This window comes from Trichechus manatus, unplaced genomic scaffold (assembly GCF_000243295.1).
Source record: "Trichechus manatus latirostris isolate Lorelei unplaced genomic scaffold, TriManLat1.0 scaffold00225, whole genome shotgun sequence".
In the NCBI taxonomy this organism is placed as follows: Eukaryota; Metazoa; Chordata; class Mammalia; order Sirenia; family Trichechidae; genus Trichechus; species Trichechus manatus.
Genome location: NW_004444161.1, coordinates 3,205,469 through 3,222,931, shown reverse-complemented (window position 1 = coordinate 3,222,931; position 17,463 = coordinate 3,205,469). Strand labels below are relative to the sequence as shown.

At 37.5% G+C, this 17,463-nt stretch overlaps 1 protein-coding gene across 1 annotated transcript in view; it reads left to right on the top strand.

Moving 5' to 3' along the window:
* Positions 1–17,463, top strand: part of GLRA3 (glycine receptor alpha 3) — a 237,902-nt gene that overhangs the window by 79,199 nt on the left and 141,240 nt on the right. The window lies entirely within an intron of this gene.

The following is a 17,463-nucleotide window of genomic DNA, read 5'->3' as shown; positions in this document are numbered from 1 at the left end:
TACAGTTTTTTCTAAAGATCACATTTATCTCTTTTCTACCCTATAGCTTTTATTGTGCACTTTAGCTAAAATAAAATGCAGAGATAGATACACGAACCACTAAATATCTGTAAAATTGCACAGCAGCTAACTTATTTTTTTAAAAATTGAAACTGTGTGGTGGTTGTTAAATTACCTAGAATTATAGTACATTCCTAATTTTGAAAGTATAACTTGCATTAATTTTCAAGGTTGATTTTAACTAAAATATACAAAATAATTGAAAATGTATTTGCTTCCAAACTATCAAATAAAAATTCTTCTCATTTTACCTTCCTCAGAAACACAATCACATGATAGTACACTTTAAAGGAAAAATAATATGCAAACTATTACCTATGTGTGTATATGTCTGTGAGTGTAGGTGATACATCTCAACCAAAAGAGATCTTATCCAGGCATCATTTGCTTAAAATGTTTCTGTCATGTATGCAATATTTATAGATATTTAGCAACATCTTAGTGGTTCTGTTCAAACTCAATATAACTACAAAAAAAGCATTGATGGAGAAGAACTGAACTCATTTTGGGACATTATATAGAACTACCTTAAATTCAATATATATGTTTACATGAATGTGTGTGTGTGTGTGTGTGTGTATAAATACAGAGAAAATGCATACGATTTGCTTGTGTAAGTACAATGTGGTTCTGGTGCTATTCTGTTCTGGAGCAGCTGCAATTTTAATTCAGACTTTGACATCTTCTGGATTCTGGTTTTGATTGATATCCCGTATATGGTCATGCCCAGTCCAAGTTATATTTAAAGATGAAGGAATCTGCTGGCTTTGTTCTACTTCCCAAAAAGCCAAATCCACTGCCATTGATTGATTCCGACTCTGTCTGTAGGACAGAGTAGAACTTCCCCATAGAGTTTCCAAGGAGCAGCTGGTGGATTCAAACTGGCAACCTTTTACTTAGCAGGCAAGCTCTTAACCACTGAGCCATCAGGGCTCCTCTTGTTCCCTCTTGTTCTACTTAGGCTTCCCAAATTTTATTTTTAGCTCTAACAATTTTCTCATTTTCATTGCTACTCTGGGAGTCCCTGGGTGGTGCAAATGGTTAGCGCTTGACTACTAGTGGAAAAGTTGGCAGTTCGAACTCACCCAGAGGCGCCTCGTAAAACAGGCCAGGCTATCTGCTTCCAAAAGGTTACAGCCCTGACAACCCCATGCAGCAGTTCTGCTCAAAATTGATTAGAAGGCAAGTAACAACCACAGTAGCTGCTATACACATTGTAAAATCACGAAAACCTCACAATGTTTCTTTATACTTCTCTGTTGCAAGATTTCCTCCACAGAATGCATTCCACAGCAATAGTTGGAAAAGCTTACAGTCTTACCCATCTTTGTGGGAGTGAATGGATTTGGAATGAAGACAGAACCTAGTGAGGTTTCGTTTTCATTAAAAGCCAAGAGATTGCCAGGTTTCTGGAGGTTTCTGCTTTTTCTGACATAATTCACCAGTCTGCCGTTGGAATGGTCACACAATTTACCAGAGCATGAATTCCTTACTTTTAATCATTTTACACAAAGTTTCTTTATAGAAAAATGTCATACAGAAAGCTTGCTGAATATTGCAAACCCACTTTAGTGACCCTCATTAAGTTTCTCCCTCTCCTACTCATACCAGCCTTTTCCATTCCTATATATTCCATCATAATGTTTTCCTTTAGAATTTTTTTTAGCACCTAAGTCTCTCCTCTTTGTGGCCACAAGCAGTTTCAATGAACACTAATCAAATGTCCCACAGGTTAAGTATTACAAAACTCTGTTCACCTCAGTATCCTCCCTTTTATTCCTCCAGATTCCTAAACGTGTGACGTGATTTCCATTCAAACAATCACATTCAGTATTTGTAAATTTTAATGGTTATCAGAAAGAACAGCTGCAATATGGTGTCCATCTATATAGAAATAGAGAAAATTAGAAATTATTATATTTCTACTATAAGAACCATAAAATATTTTGCAACAACTTGGTGAAGTGAATGTATTTTATTCATAGTATCCACTGTCACAATCTTAATACTAAACCTTATCCCATTCTTTTATTTGTTGTAATATTTGTCTAAACTATTTATTTTTATGAAAATATTAATATATTTTTAAAAACTTATTCACATCTAATACTGAATATATTTTCCTTTTGTTCTTACAACGCAATTAAGTGATTAAGAGCTTGCTGCCAACCAAAAGGTCGGCAGTTCACATCCACCATCCACTCCTTGTAAATCATATGGGACAGTTCTATTCTGAACTATAGGGTCACTATGAGTTGGAATCAACTGGATGGCAACAGGCAACTAAGAAAGACTATTAAAATTGAGACGATGGAATATCAACTTACTTATAACCATAAATAAATATTTTTGCATCTGAGAACTAATATTTAAAATAAAACAAAATAATTGTCTTCATGTGTCTATCTCTGCTAAACAAAGATCTTCATTAAGTCTTCAGTGTCTTTACTGACCAAACACACTGAGCTCCCTCTGCTGGTCTCGCCTCTAACCTAGCCTATCTGTCCCTGTTTTTAAATATAGTTCTAGTTCCATTTGAGATTATTTGATTCCTGAGGACATTTCTCTAGTAAATAGTCTACTTTGTAGGCTACATTTCAAAAATTACTTTAATTCAAATTTTTAACACATTTTGCATATTCTTCTTGTAGCAAATTAGTTTTCTTGGGTTTTGTTTTTTGGTTTTGTTTTTAACATATGTGTGCATTTTCTAACAGTATAAGCTCAAATTTCTTTTTAAATGCTGAACGCATCCTGTCCCAACATTTATTTATCTATTTAACTTAATTTAGTGCCAAACATATTCTCACTTGAGTATAGTTTTATTATTCTTGACATATAGTTGTCAAAAATTTTTAAGAATGTTATGGAAACTCCAATTCCCCTAGATCCCTCATACTCAAGTCATAGGTCACTATAATAATGAAATTCTCTAGGGACTTGATCAGCCGCCACTATTCCAAGTTCTCACTCTTCTTAAGCAGACCATAATTTGACAAATGTTCTATACCACAACTCATTATATATATATATATAATAAATTAAAAACTGGTTTACCATCCATTAGTGTCATCCCCTTGCCTGGGTAGCAGTGTGGCCTTGGTGAGAAGGACACATTCGTCCTGCCGTTTAAACCTGTGGTGACAAAGGAGATTATGATTGCTCCTATGAGGGGAAGCTTCAGATTGTCACATTAAGTGACTCTTTTAATCAAGGCCCCATAATTTTCTGCTTTGATTTTTTTTTTTTGATACCATGTGTTCATTAATGGAAGCATGCTGACTCATGAAATGTGTTTTAATTTTTGGTTGGTGTGTGTCGTATTCCCTCAGGTGTCTGTCAGTTTGTTGTACTGTGAGGGCTTGCATGTTGCTTTGATGCTGGAAGCTATGCTACCAGTATTCAAACACCAGCAGGGCCACCCATGGTGGACAGGTTTCAGCGGAGCTTCTAGACTAAGACACAGTAGGAATAAGGACCCGGCGTTCTATTTCTGAACAGAATTAGCCAGTGAAAAACTTACGAATAGCAGCAGACCATTGTCTGATATAGTGCTGTAAGATGAGCCTTTCAGGTTGGAAGGCACTCAAAAGATGACTGGGGACGAGATGCCTCCTCAAAGTAGAGTAGACCTTAATGACGTGGATTTAGTCAAGTTTTCAGAACCTTCATTTGCTGATGTGGCATGACTCAAAATGAGAAGAAACAGCTGCAAACATTCATTAATAATTGCAACATGGAATGTAGGAAGTATGAATCTAGGAAAATTGGAAATCATCAAAAATGAAATGGAACGGGTAAACATCGATATCCTAGGCATTAGTGAGCTGAAATGTACTGGTATAGACCATTTTCAATCAGGCAATCATATGGTTTACTATGCCAGGAATGACAACTTGAAGAGGAATGGTGTTGCATTTATCATCAAAAAGAACATTACAAGATCTATCCTGAAGTACAACGCTGTCAGTGATAGGATAATATCCATGTACCTACAAGGAAGACCAGTTAATATGACTATTATTTAAAATTATGCACCAACCACTAAGACCAAAGATCAAGAAATTAAACATTTTTACCAACTTCTGCCATCTAAAATTGATCGAACATGAAATCAGGATGCATTGATAATTACTGGTGATTGGAATGTGAAAGTTGGAAACAAAGAAGAAGGATCGGTATTTGGAAAATATGGCGTTGATGATAGGAATAATGCTGGAGATCGCATGATAGAATTTTGCAAGACCCATAACGTCTGCACTACAGATACTTTTTCAACAACATAAATGACGTTTATACAGGTAGACCTCGCCAGATGGAATACACAGGAATCAAATCGACTACATCTGTGGAAAGAGATGATGGAAAAGCTCAATATCATCAGTCAGAACAAGACCAGAGGCCAACTGCGGAACAGACCATCAATTGCTCACATGCAAGTTTAAGTTGAAACTGAAGAAAATTAGAACAAGTCCATGAGAGCCAAAGTACGACCTTCAGTATATCCCACCTGAATCTAGAGACCATCTCAAGAATAGATTTGACATGTTGAACGCTAATGACCAAAGATCAGCCGAGTTGTGGAATGACATTGAGGACATCATACATGAAGAAAGTAAGAGATCATTAAAAAGACAGGAAAGAAAGAAAAGACCAAAATGGATATCAGAAGAGACTGTGAAACTTGCTCTTGAACATCGAGTAGCTAAAGCAAAAGGAAGAAATTTTGAAGTAAAGAGTTGAACAGAAGATTTCAAAGGGTGGCTAGAGAAGACAAAGTAAAGTATTACAATGACATGTGCAAAGACCTGGAGATAGAAAACCAAAAGGGAAGAACATGCTCTGCACTTCTCAAACTGAAAGAACTGAAGAAAAATTCAAACCTCAAGTTGTAATAGTGAAGGAGTCTATGGAGAAAATATTAAACGATGCAGGAAGCATCAAAAGAAGATGGAAGGAATACAGAGTCACTATACCAAAAAGAATTGGTCAATGTTCAAACATTTCAGGAGGTAGTATATAATCAGGAACCAATGGTACTGAAGGAAGAAGTCCAAGCTGCAGCAAAGGCATTGGTGAAAACAAGGCTCCAGGAATTGGTGGAATACCAACTGAGATGATTCAACAAATGGATGCAACACTGGAGATGCTCACTTGTCTACGCCAAGAAATTTGGAAGACAACTACCTGGTCAATTCACTAGAAGTGATCCATATTTATGCCTATTCCCAAGAAAGGTGATCCAACCAAATGCGGAAATTATCAAACAATATCACATTCAAGTAAAATTTTACTGAAGATCACTCAAGGGTGGCTGTAGCAGTACACTGACAGAGAACAGCCAAAATTCAATCCAGATTCAGAAGAGGACATGGAACCAGAGATATCACGGCTGATGTCAGATGTATCCTGACTGAAAGCAGAGAATACCAGAAAGATTCTTACCTGTGTTTTATTGACTATGCAAAGGCATTCGACTGAGTGGATCATAACAAATTAAGGATAACATTGTGAAGAATGGGAATTCCAGAACACTTAATTGTGCTCATAAGGAACCTGTACACAGATCAAGAGGCAATCATTTGAACAGAACAAGGAGATACTCCATGGTTTAAAGTAAGGAAAGGTGTGCGTCAGGGTTGTATCATTTCACCATACCTATTCAATCTATGTGCTGAGCAAATAATCTGAGAAACTGGACTATGTGAAGACCGGGGCATCAGGATTGGAGGAAGACTCATTAACAACCTGCGTTATGCAGATGACACAACCTTGCTTGCTGAAAGTGAAAAGGACTTGAAGCCCTTACTGATGAAGTATGGATTACACCTCAACATAAGGAAACAAAAATCCTCACAACGGGACCAATAAGCAACATCATGATAAATGGAGAAAAGATTGAAGTTGTCAAGGATTACATTTTACTTGGATCCACAATCAACACCCATGGAAACAGCAGTCAAGAAAACAAAAGATGCATTGCATTGGGCAAATCTGCTGCAAAAGACCCCTTAAAAGTGTTGAAAAGTAAAGACGTCACCTTGACGACTAAGGTGCACCTGACACAAGCTATGGTGTTTTCAATTGCCTCATATGCATGTGAAAGCTGGACACGTTTGAATTGTGGTGTTGGTGAAGAGTATTGAATATATCATGGACTGCCAAAAGAATGAACAAATCTGTCTTGGAAGAAGTACAACCAGAACGCTCCTTAGAGGCAAGGATGGTGAGACTACGTCTCATATACTTTGGACATGTTATCAGGCGGGATGAGTTCCTGGAGAAGGACATCATGCCCGCTCAAGTGGAGAGTCATCGAAAAAGAGGAAGAACCTCAATGAGATGGATTGACACAGTGGTTGCAACAATGGGCTCAAGCATAACAAGGATTGTGAGGATGGCGCAGGACCGGACAGTGTTTTGTTCTGTTGTACGTAGGGTTGCTATGAATCGGAGCCGACTCGATGACAACTAACACAACAACAATGTGCCATATTTGGAAAATCAGAGGTGTCAAATGAACCCCATTGGAAGGCACCTATAGGGTCACTATGAGTCGAAATGGACTCGACGGCAACAGGTTTGGTTTTTGTTTTTGTTTTAATACGGATTTTGAGAAATATTATGTGGGAACACTTGGTCCACGAAACTTGGGGGAATTCTCAAGCATCATGATTGTTGGGCACCTGTCTGTCCCACCAGACATGGGTGGCAGGGTGTATTGTGGGGTGCCTTCCGTTGGGGTACATTGGGCGCCTCTGGTTTTCCAAATATCACACACACACACAAAACTCAAAACAAAACCCATCAATGTGCCCTAACTATCACACAGGAAGCCACAAATATGCTTAGAAGGCTTGTCTAGCTGTATGAAAGCCAAAAGAGACAAAAGTTTTCCCCAATCACATCCTGGATGCACTACCTCACATTTAAGCCTTCTACCCCCGCTATTTTGCTTCAGCAAATGTTTCTTTCACCTTTCACCATTACACAAATCCTCACTGGAGGGCAACAAATATTTTCAGGGAGAAAAGTAGAGTCCCAGGAAACCTGAGAACCCGAAAAAATGGCAGGCAATTGCATGTCCCACGGATTCTTAAGAATGTTAAAAAGAAAGGAAAGTTGGGAGGGTGGTGACTATGGCTCATGTCTTTTGATAGCCTTTCCATAGTTTATCTTTCATGTGTTAGAAGTCCATGAAGAAAAAATTTGTGGTTGGAAAGTGTGGGGCATACTTCTGCAAACTTATTATGTGTTGTGGATAAGGCTTTGATGCCAGAATGAAAGCTTTTTTGAAGCTAGGCTTCTTTTTTTTTTTTTAGCTCATATATATGTATGTAGTAGTTTGAGTGTGTATGTATGGCAGTATTTCAGAATGGATGTATTGGCTTAACCTCTTATCTTTGGAAAACAGATGGTTCTCCATCTTCTTACACATGTGTCAGAGAGTTAGAGAATTGCTCTGCTATGTGCCTTAAGTCAATATTTACTCATCAAGTCATTACTTTTCACCAGTGCTCAGAGAATGAACCATTCTTACAAAATAAAAACGAACAAAATAAAAGACAAAATGTTTTGGTATAATAGTTTTCCAGGTGTATGTATGTGTAGGTGAATGAAGGTGAAGAAAGAAATTGAGTATCTCAGGGTCTATTCTGATCTCACAGAATTGTCAAACTGTACAGTTTTTAAATTCTTTACACGAATTTTAAGTTTGCATTTTAGTTGCAACAATAAGCACATACATATAGGTGTTACTTTGAATCATTGGCTCATTAGATTCTCCAGAGAAAGCTGAACTAATATGGCAAAAAAAATTTGATATTGCCAGTTTACACATTCTTAATGGATACTTTGAACAAGAACACTTTTTTTAATGTTTTATATGTATATGTGTGTGTATATATATATATATATATATATATATATATGTGATGGTTGAGATTGTGTGTCAACTTGGCTGGGCCATGATCAGTGTTTTAATGTAATCACTCCCATGATTGAATATACTGTGAGTAGCCAATCAGATGAAAGGGAGTCTCCTTGGGAGTGTGCTCCGCATCTGTATATAAGCAGACATTCTGGCTTTTTGCTCTCTCTGGATCCTGCGGCTGCTTCCTGTTGTCTCATCTGCCGTTCTTGGGACTTGAGCTGTCAGCTTATCTGCTGAACCTGGGATTTGTGGATCTGCACAGCCTGTGAGCGGGAGCCCTTCTCTCTGACCTGCCAATCTTGGGCTTGTCAGCTTCTGCAGCTGTGTGACTTGGAAGAAGCTTCTACCCTGATCCACAGACTTGGGACGTTCTAGCCTCTACAATCATGTGAGCTGTTTCCTTGATATAATCTCTCTATATATATACATACTTATACACTTTACTGGTTTTGCTTCTCTAGAGAACCCAGCCTAAGACTATATATATATATATAGTTCCAGGCATACAAAAGTGTATACATAATTATTTAAGTAACAATCATGCATCTATCACCATCTCAAGAAGTTAAACATTATAAATAGATTCAAGCAGACTCTGCACTCCTGCCCAAAGCACCGCTTTCCCTGTCCTCCTACAGGAAATTTTATATATGACATTAAGCTATTATATGTATGAAAATAGAAACAAAATTTCTGTCCTGTATTATCTGTATATAACTTGAGTTTTTGGTTCAAATTTATGTTTCTGAGATTACCCATGCTTGAACACATAATCATTTTCATTTAGTAAGCATTCCATAATGTATTTATTCATTCTACTTTTGTTGGACATTTAGTTTCCTCATAATGTTTTTGCTACTACTAAAAATTCTGCATTAAAAATTATATATTCCAATACACATAAATACTATCTATGGTATATAAGCAGAAGTGAAATTATCTGACCCAAATTTATAGACCCAAGTTTAAATTACTTGATTCAAACGATACTAAATTGTTCTCCAAAGTGGCCATTCTGTTTTAAATACTTACTAGCCATTTTATGAGATTACCTATTGTTCTACATCTTCACTGACACTTAGTATTTACTCACTTATGTTATTCAGATCTTTGCATATAATTTTATTTTTTTCAAAAATATTTGCTTTCTTAAGCTGTGTTTATAGAAAGATAAATTCATGAAATACACTAAGATTTTCTACAGAGAATTTTCTATTACAAGATAACAGAGCTCCTGTAATACAATGCTTAAGATGATCCAAGAATAATTTTCAAAAATCAAAAGCATTAAGGTGCAATTATTTCAGGAATCTATCAGGCTTCTCCGTAACTTTTTTATGACAATTGGAAGGAAATGTATATAATTTGAAATAATGTCCATTTCTTTCTATCCCTTTGTAACCTTTCCCAAAAATGAGTCATTTGTCCTTTGTACTTATTGCCAATGGGTTAGGCTCTTGGTAAAATACACGCACTTTTTCTGAATGACATAATAATACCTCAGTGTCTGTTCCCATGCCATTCATACATTCAGACTTAATAAGGTTAAAATGGAATATAATTAAGTAGATGCCATTCCACTTCTTTTTAGAATGGCCTGAAAGCATCTGGCTATCATTTTAACATTAAGATTGTGTCTGTTATTATATTGCCCTCACTATCTTATTTTTCTTACTTTGAGTAATAAGTCAAACCAAATATGGCATTGGCATTGGTCTGAAAGATCTTTAATTCCAAGCATGAGTAGCCAGTGATTGGCAGCATGAATGTGCTCTGAACTATCCTTTATACACATGAGTCAGAAGCAGGGCTTATTTATGGGGATGGTTTCAGCAGGATAGGTATGCATGAATGTTACACACCTTGGTGATCCCATCAAGAATATAAATAAATCTCTGCCTGGTGTAGTAGTCCACAAGATTATCTTGGCAAACACTTGTGTCTCAAAAACGACTGTGTATAGATCCTGCTCACAAAGGTTAAAGTTCTTATAAGGAATAGCACAAGGAATATAATTGTACGCGGAAGAGGGAGTTGTCAGGCACACACTTCTGCAACTTTTATCCTTCGTTGGACCGAACTCTCTTTGTAGACTTTCTTTTCACTCTGGATAAGTAGTTTGAAAGGTTAATTGTGTTCTGTTTAGAAAGTTGAAATATTTGATGGAAAAAATTGAGGAAAATTACAGGATTAAATGTAGTGGCACAGATACTAAAAAGAAACAAAAAAAAAAAACTTGTGATGGAGTCGATTCTGACTCATAGCAATGTATAGGACAGAGCAGAACTACCCCGAAAGGTTTCCAAGGCTGTAATCTCTACGGAAGCAGACTGCCATATCTTTCTTCTACGGAGCAGCTGGTGGGTTTCCAACCACTGACCTTTTGGTTAGCAGCCAAGCACTTTAATCACTGTGCCACCAGGGCTCCTTGTGGCATAGATAGGTGTCACTTCCTATAGCCCTTTTTTCTGCTAGGTCTAAAGTTAATTTGTAATGGCTAGTCGCTCTTACCTACAAGTGGACCTCTCTAGAGAAGGTATCTATGTACTTATATCAGTTAAGAACTTTTTGTTGGCCGCCGAATGTGGCATGGAAATGATTTTTTCTTGTGAACGGTTTATAGCAGTGGTGTTCATCATCGTGGTATTCATCATCATGCACTGTTTTGTAAGAGAATTTGGTTTTCTGAAAGAATGCACTCCAAAATGACATGGGATCCTTTAAAGATAAAATAGGCAGCAAGATTGGGAATTGTGTTCTCTGAGATGATTGGCACTAGTCATAACTTGTTACTTAGTCATGAATTTAGCATGTCAATTAATGTTCAGTACTTGGCAACCATTTAAATTGCAAATAGCTCTTCTTCAGCTGTTGTGCTGAATTTCTGACAGATGAATGAATTCAAGTGAACACCAGCATTCTCCAGACCAGTGCAGTGACATGTTTCTATGGCTTTAGTGAGCCTACCAGCTTATTTACAAAACAACAGCAAGCTACGCTTCAGAGAGACTCAAACAAGCAGAGTGACTGGGACATGGGGCTGTGCCACAAGTGCCTTGTCAAATAGCAGAGAAGTAGGCAACAGTTAAGCGGTCTTTGTTTCTTAGGGGGTCATTAGAAAATGGAAACTTTCTGGCCAACAATGATATAGATACATATCAAAAAGGAGTTGAGTGCTTGCAGATTTTTTTTTAAAATACAGGAAAACATATTTTTCTCTAAATCTCATCAAGAAGGCTTAATAACATATACTGTTTGTTCTATGGAGGACATGAAGAAATAGTTTTATTACCACATATGTATTACTGTAATCTGCAACATTTTCTTAAAATTCTCCTTAGTAATTAGTTTCTTGGAACATTGCCAACATTCCAGAGACTTGCTAAACGTAAGACAAATAATCCTGTCACAAAGTTATATTAAGAACTTTAATTAACAAAAATTAGCTTGTAATATATATCAACATTAATTAGAGAAACTGCAATTATTCTCAGATAAGTCCTAGGCAGCCTTTATCTGCAAAACCTGTTCACCTTATCTACTAATGTTTATGAAGTATTATTTTACCTCTTAGGGTGTGGAAGACATTTTGGAGTGCTTTCTTCTCAGATAAGTCTTCCAGCCCTTCTGGAGCTCTTTTCTCTCCACAGATTTTTGGAATTAGTGAAGAATTCCTCTCTACTTTCCCCTAATTAAGTCCCTGGGTATTGAAAATGGTTACAGCTCTTGCTGTTAACTGAAAGACTGATGGTTTTAGTCCATCCAAAGTCACCCGGGAAGAAAGGCCTGTAGATCAACTTCCAAAATATCAGCAGTTGAAACCCCTCTGAAGCACAGTTCTACTCTGACACGCATGGTGTTACCATGAGTTGGGATTGACTTGATGGCACCTGGTTGGTTGGGTTTTCCCCTAACTGAATTCTCATCTCTCCATCTCTCCACTGGAGTTCCTCCATCTCCTTAATGGTACTAACCCATTGCCGTGGAGTCATTTCACTTCCAGTCTTCCAGGAAGCCTCTGACCTGGCACATCACTTTCCACCAAAGTTAATAAGTGATCAGCCAGAGCCCTCTCTGAGCTGATGAGATGAAAATTAACCCCTTTCTTTAGTACAAACCACTTTGTTTTTTAGCATGTTCTTTGGTTGTTTCTCCCTTTTCTAGAGACATTTTTTATCCTCATTTGGTCCTTTTAGGGTTTCTGCTCACTCAGTCCTTCAATGATAATTCACCATCCTAATATACCCTATATTATATGCTTGTTGTATACACATTTCACAAAGCACCTATTAAAAAGGCTATAAATTCTAAGTATATTTTACTCCTTATCATATTGTGACTAGCTGTGAAGATAATTGCTATTCATCCAAGCACTGTGAGATCGAATATGATTAATCAAAATCAGACAGTTGACATGAAAAGAAAAATGAATACACTCTATATCTCTTTTTATCTTTCCTCTCCTCTAAGACACTCTTTCTCAACCTTTTTTTTCATTGTGCCTCCCTAAGATGCCTTTTTAGGCATTCTTTTTTTTTTTTCCTAGTTGCCCTCACCATAAAATTTTAATATCCCAGGTACACTGTATATATGTTTGTAGAGTCTATGTATACGTCCATTTATACATAAAAAAGACCAAGTTTTTTTTTTTTTTTTTTTTTGCCCTCCAAGAACCAATTTTTACCCCCTTGGGGGAAATATTATCCTCATTGAGGGTGTACACTCTAAGGAACATATTCGGGGAGGTGATACTCATGAATACATCTGCCCAAGCCTAATATTTCTATCTCCATTGGTTCATAGCATACGGAACAGCTAAAGAAAATGGGACAAAGACCTGGGTATTCTGAGGGGAGAATTATACATTTGTACACACTTAGCTATTTGCAAAGCTATTAATACACAAGGACTGAAGGCCAAACTATCTTCTCTCGTTTATCATTGCATGGATTTCTTCTTTTTTAGCTTTTACTATTCAAATATTATGTGTGTTCCTATACACACACACCTATATTGATTGTAAATACATCCAAATTTGTTTCAGATTTATTTTCCATATCTGACACAAGACGAGATTTCTAATTCATTTTCTGCTTGAAAATAATGATGATTTATGTTTTTATTTAACTCACATAACCATTGTTGCATCACACTTGTTACATCCAAAACTGACACAGCTGATTCACAGTCATCTCTGTCACCACATCTAACATAATACTAAGTGGCTGCAGCACCCGTCCCCTGAATCGCCTGACCTTCTCATCTTCACTAACCTTTTTTTCCATTTAACTTCAATCACCCACCTCCATGTACCTCCCTAGGACTTGGTAAAAACATGAAATCTGCTCTAAAGTTTGAACAAATCCAAATATCTCAACCTCTGGTATTAATTTCAAATCTCTCCCTCTCTCTCTCTCTCTGTCCTATATTTCAGGATTTAATTGCAAAAAACAGAAACACACTATAGTTATATTACATACAAGAAATAGGTACTTATAAAACCATTGGCAGCTCAGGTTGAGCATTACTCAAAACTGGCAACCTCATGAGTTACTTAATAAATGAGTCAAGGAAAAGTACTCAAATATGGTATATGTTGCTGTCATAATTCAAAGAAGTTTAGCCAACATTGTTTCTTTTTCTTAATGAAACAGCTTGCCCTTCACTTTTAAAGAAATCCGCAGACATGTCTCCAATTCCCGGCTGCCCAGAAACTTCATTGAAGTTTCCTGGGGGTTATCACCTCTTCACTGGCATGTTACAATAGCACCTGCTATTTCCTGCCTATCTAGAGCAAGGTATCATCAATATAGTAAACCAGCAGGATGTTATATGGGATTCTAGATAATCCGTGTTCTCAGTGACTTAATTATGGCACTAGGCTACAGAGTTAGATCTATTTCTGAGATAAGACAATGACGGCATGTCTGCCAGATGAAAGTTAACATATATATATATATGTATATATATATATATGACATATTAGTCATAAACCAGGTGCCAGGATCTGTATTGGTTAATTTCAATACAGACACCTCTCTTCTCCCTAAGCCAAGCATAAGAGTTAAATGGAGATGCGAAAGTAATTACTACCACACCTATATACAAGTGTTTGAAGGAGTCACCAAGTTCTTTGACTCCCCCAGGAATCTGATACTGCTCTTCCTTAATGATATTGGCAAGAACAGGGCTGCAGAAAATTCCATATGGGCCTCATTAGTCTTAATCAGTCTAAGGATTCTGCAGCTGATGAGCATACATATTCCAGCCATACACTCAGGAATTGAAAAAACAACAACAAGGAGAATTCCCAGGCCCGATGAACTCTGCGTACGATAAATTATTGCAAAATTTCATTATCATCTGACTGTTCCATAATCTGTCACTCTGATCAGTCAACAACAGTAGCGTTCTGCATGCCCACGGACTAGAATTAACTCAGATCCATAGTCCAATGTTCTCTGAAAGGTCTTAGTAGTTAGGCGTCTATTCCAACTCATAGCGAATTGATACAGGTCCCTGTAAAAGATCCACAATATGTCTTTGTGATGTATTAAAGGGTCCTTCTCCAAGAAAATTGAATTTGTGAACTCACTCAAGTCTTACAATTAAGTCAAGTTTTGTGAATCTCTTGGTGACTCAAGTAAATCCTCTATTCTTCAGCACTAGAGTTATTTTGATTATCCAGAACAGGTAGGACCTTCTTTAATGAGCTTTACATGTATTTTAAGCCTATTGATCCCATAATCGACCATCAACCATCAAAGCTCACTGTGGTTCACATATTCTTAATACTCCTCCAGCTCGGCTCCAGTTATGCTAACCATGTCTATTTTGCCTCTGGGGTTAAGTAATGTTAAACAGTCTCTGTCACCTTGAGAAATGTTATTACTATTGAAATTGGAGAACTCATTTCAGTGGCAATATCTCCCACCTGCATCCCCAGCTTACAGAGGAGAGACGTTACAGTGTTTCTTTTCAATGTCTTGCTAAATGGGCTCTCTCAGAGTCTATAATTGAGCAGGGGACTGAATGAATTGGTCACACATGATAATTCTATTGCTCTGTCTTTTATTTCCTAAGTGTTTGGATATCTTCTTCCAAAATAGACTGGGAAATTTATACAATATCAACTTTATTCAACACAGGCCTCTCCTGACTCCAGTTTTCAGTTAACCAAATAAACGACTGAAATCACTCCCAGCTATCTGAGCAAATACACTGAATATACAATCTCTGTAAATGCACTATTATTAATTAATTCTATCAAAGCTAAAATTACATTTCACATTCCCTGGTCTAGAGAATCTCAGAAACTATTCCATGTATAAATATTTATAAACATGTAAGGAAAATCATGCACTTCCTGCTGGGATTGATTGTAACTGGCTTCCTGGGAGCGTTCAGAGATCTAACCCTAGTTATTAGTCTGGGAACAATAATGACTGGCAGGGATGAGGCATTAGGAGGATACGCACGCCACTTGCATTGGGTTGAGTAGTATCTCCCCAAAATCCGTGTTTACCTCTAACCTCAGTATCTTACCTGTTTGTAAATAAGGTCTTTGCAGGTATATTAGTTAAGGTGAAGTAATATTGGATTACAGTAAGCCTTAATCCAATGACTGGTGTCCTTATAAGAAAAGGAGAGAACACAGACAGATGCACTTAGAGAGAAGAAGCCACGTAAGGCAAAGATTGGAGTGAGGAAGCTACAAGCCAAGGAACACCAAGGGCTTCCGCGAGCTACCAGAAGCTGAGAGAGAGCATGGGAGCATTTCTCCCTCAGAGCCTCCAGAAGGAAACAACCATGCTGACACTGATTTTGGAATTCTGGACTCCAGAACTGTGAGAGAATAAATTTCTGTTTTTTTAAGGTACCCAGTTATTTGTAATTTTTATGGCAGCCCTAGGGAACTAACATACCTCTCATCAAACTGGAGAGAATGAACTTCTGCTAACAAAGGTGCAACGTAGTTTTGTTGCTCGGAATATCTGGAGTTTCCTAAATCCTCCCAATTTTTACCAGTCAAATATTTGAATTTTCATTCTTTTCCAATTAAGGTGCTAACATTCACATATATCAACCTGCAAGAGAGTAAATATAATGTACAATCTAGTCTTAACAACCCACAGATATTTATTCTTTGCAGCTGCTTTTCAGCCATGCAATCCTCACTCATAAAGCTACAGGAGATAAGATGCTCTATCAGGAGAGTTGTGGATAATACCTGGTTCTCTGACCATACCTTAATATAAGAATTCAATTTCTGAATAAGGTTTTGTTTTTCCCTTTAAGCTCCCCGCTATAGTTGGAAGCAAGCAACCCAACTCTAAGTCCTTGACTACATCATGCCATGGCATTATACTTTGCGATGGCCTTCATATACATATCTGAAAACTGCATTTAATTTCAGGTGAGCGTGGGTAAAAATTCCAGTTAATCTTGTCTTCAGTTTCTGTTGCACTATTTGTATCCTCTCCTCTAGTGGATTTAGCTATGCATGGCCTTCAAACACAAACAGGCCTTTTGCACAATCCAAAGTCCCCATTTCTGCCACTACCTTTGCTGGCAAACTCTGTTGTGGTTGATGTTTAGCGTATGATCATAGAAACCATGCAAGCTACTTCACAGAAAGATGTTTGCTACTGGGTATCAGATGTGTACAAAACTACTGGAAGACTGGAGTAGAAGAATTATATCACAAATCTGGCCTATCAGCAAGGCTGCTACCCCTGCCTGATTCAGGAAGATAGAAATCAGTAGATTCCTGCTGGAACAGTTGGCTCCGGGAACCAACTTTCTGCTGAAATCTAGGAATCAGGAAGCCATCACAGCAACTGAGCTACCGTGCACCTGCTAGATACGCATTGGGTACTAAATACTCTGTATGCATTTCTTCAACAAGCATGAAGCTAGTTACAGGAAATGCAAACTCCACCGACACTGTTGCAAAAAAATCCAGTGCTACCATAAAAGCACCTGCAAGAAAAACTCAGAACCGGCAGATTGGGGCTTTGCCACAATCTCACAGAAGCACAACTGATTGCTGGCACCTAAATCACATCAAGATCACTGGCTTTAACGTTGTTCTATCTTCCTAGTCTCTGTAGGATAGGTAAAAGATTAGAGGAAAGTTCAAATGGAGGTTGAGTGCCAATCTCCCACACAGACCACAATGGCCCTCAGATCTCCAAACCTGGCCTCTCATTCTCGACAGGTGGCACCACTTCTGTCTTCACAGACAAAGTAGAAACCATCACATGAGAACGTCCTTAATTACTTGCCACCAAACCTAAGAGCTAATCTGTATCCATGCCGTTGTACCTTCTATTTTGAGACATATTTCTGTCCTTTTACGTAAAATTCATTCCTGTTTTTTTCCAGTTAAAATCTTGAACTTCTTTTTTATTCCAGGACCACATTCAACGTAGTATTATCAACTCTCACTCTTTGCCTGCCTCCTACCT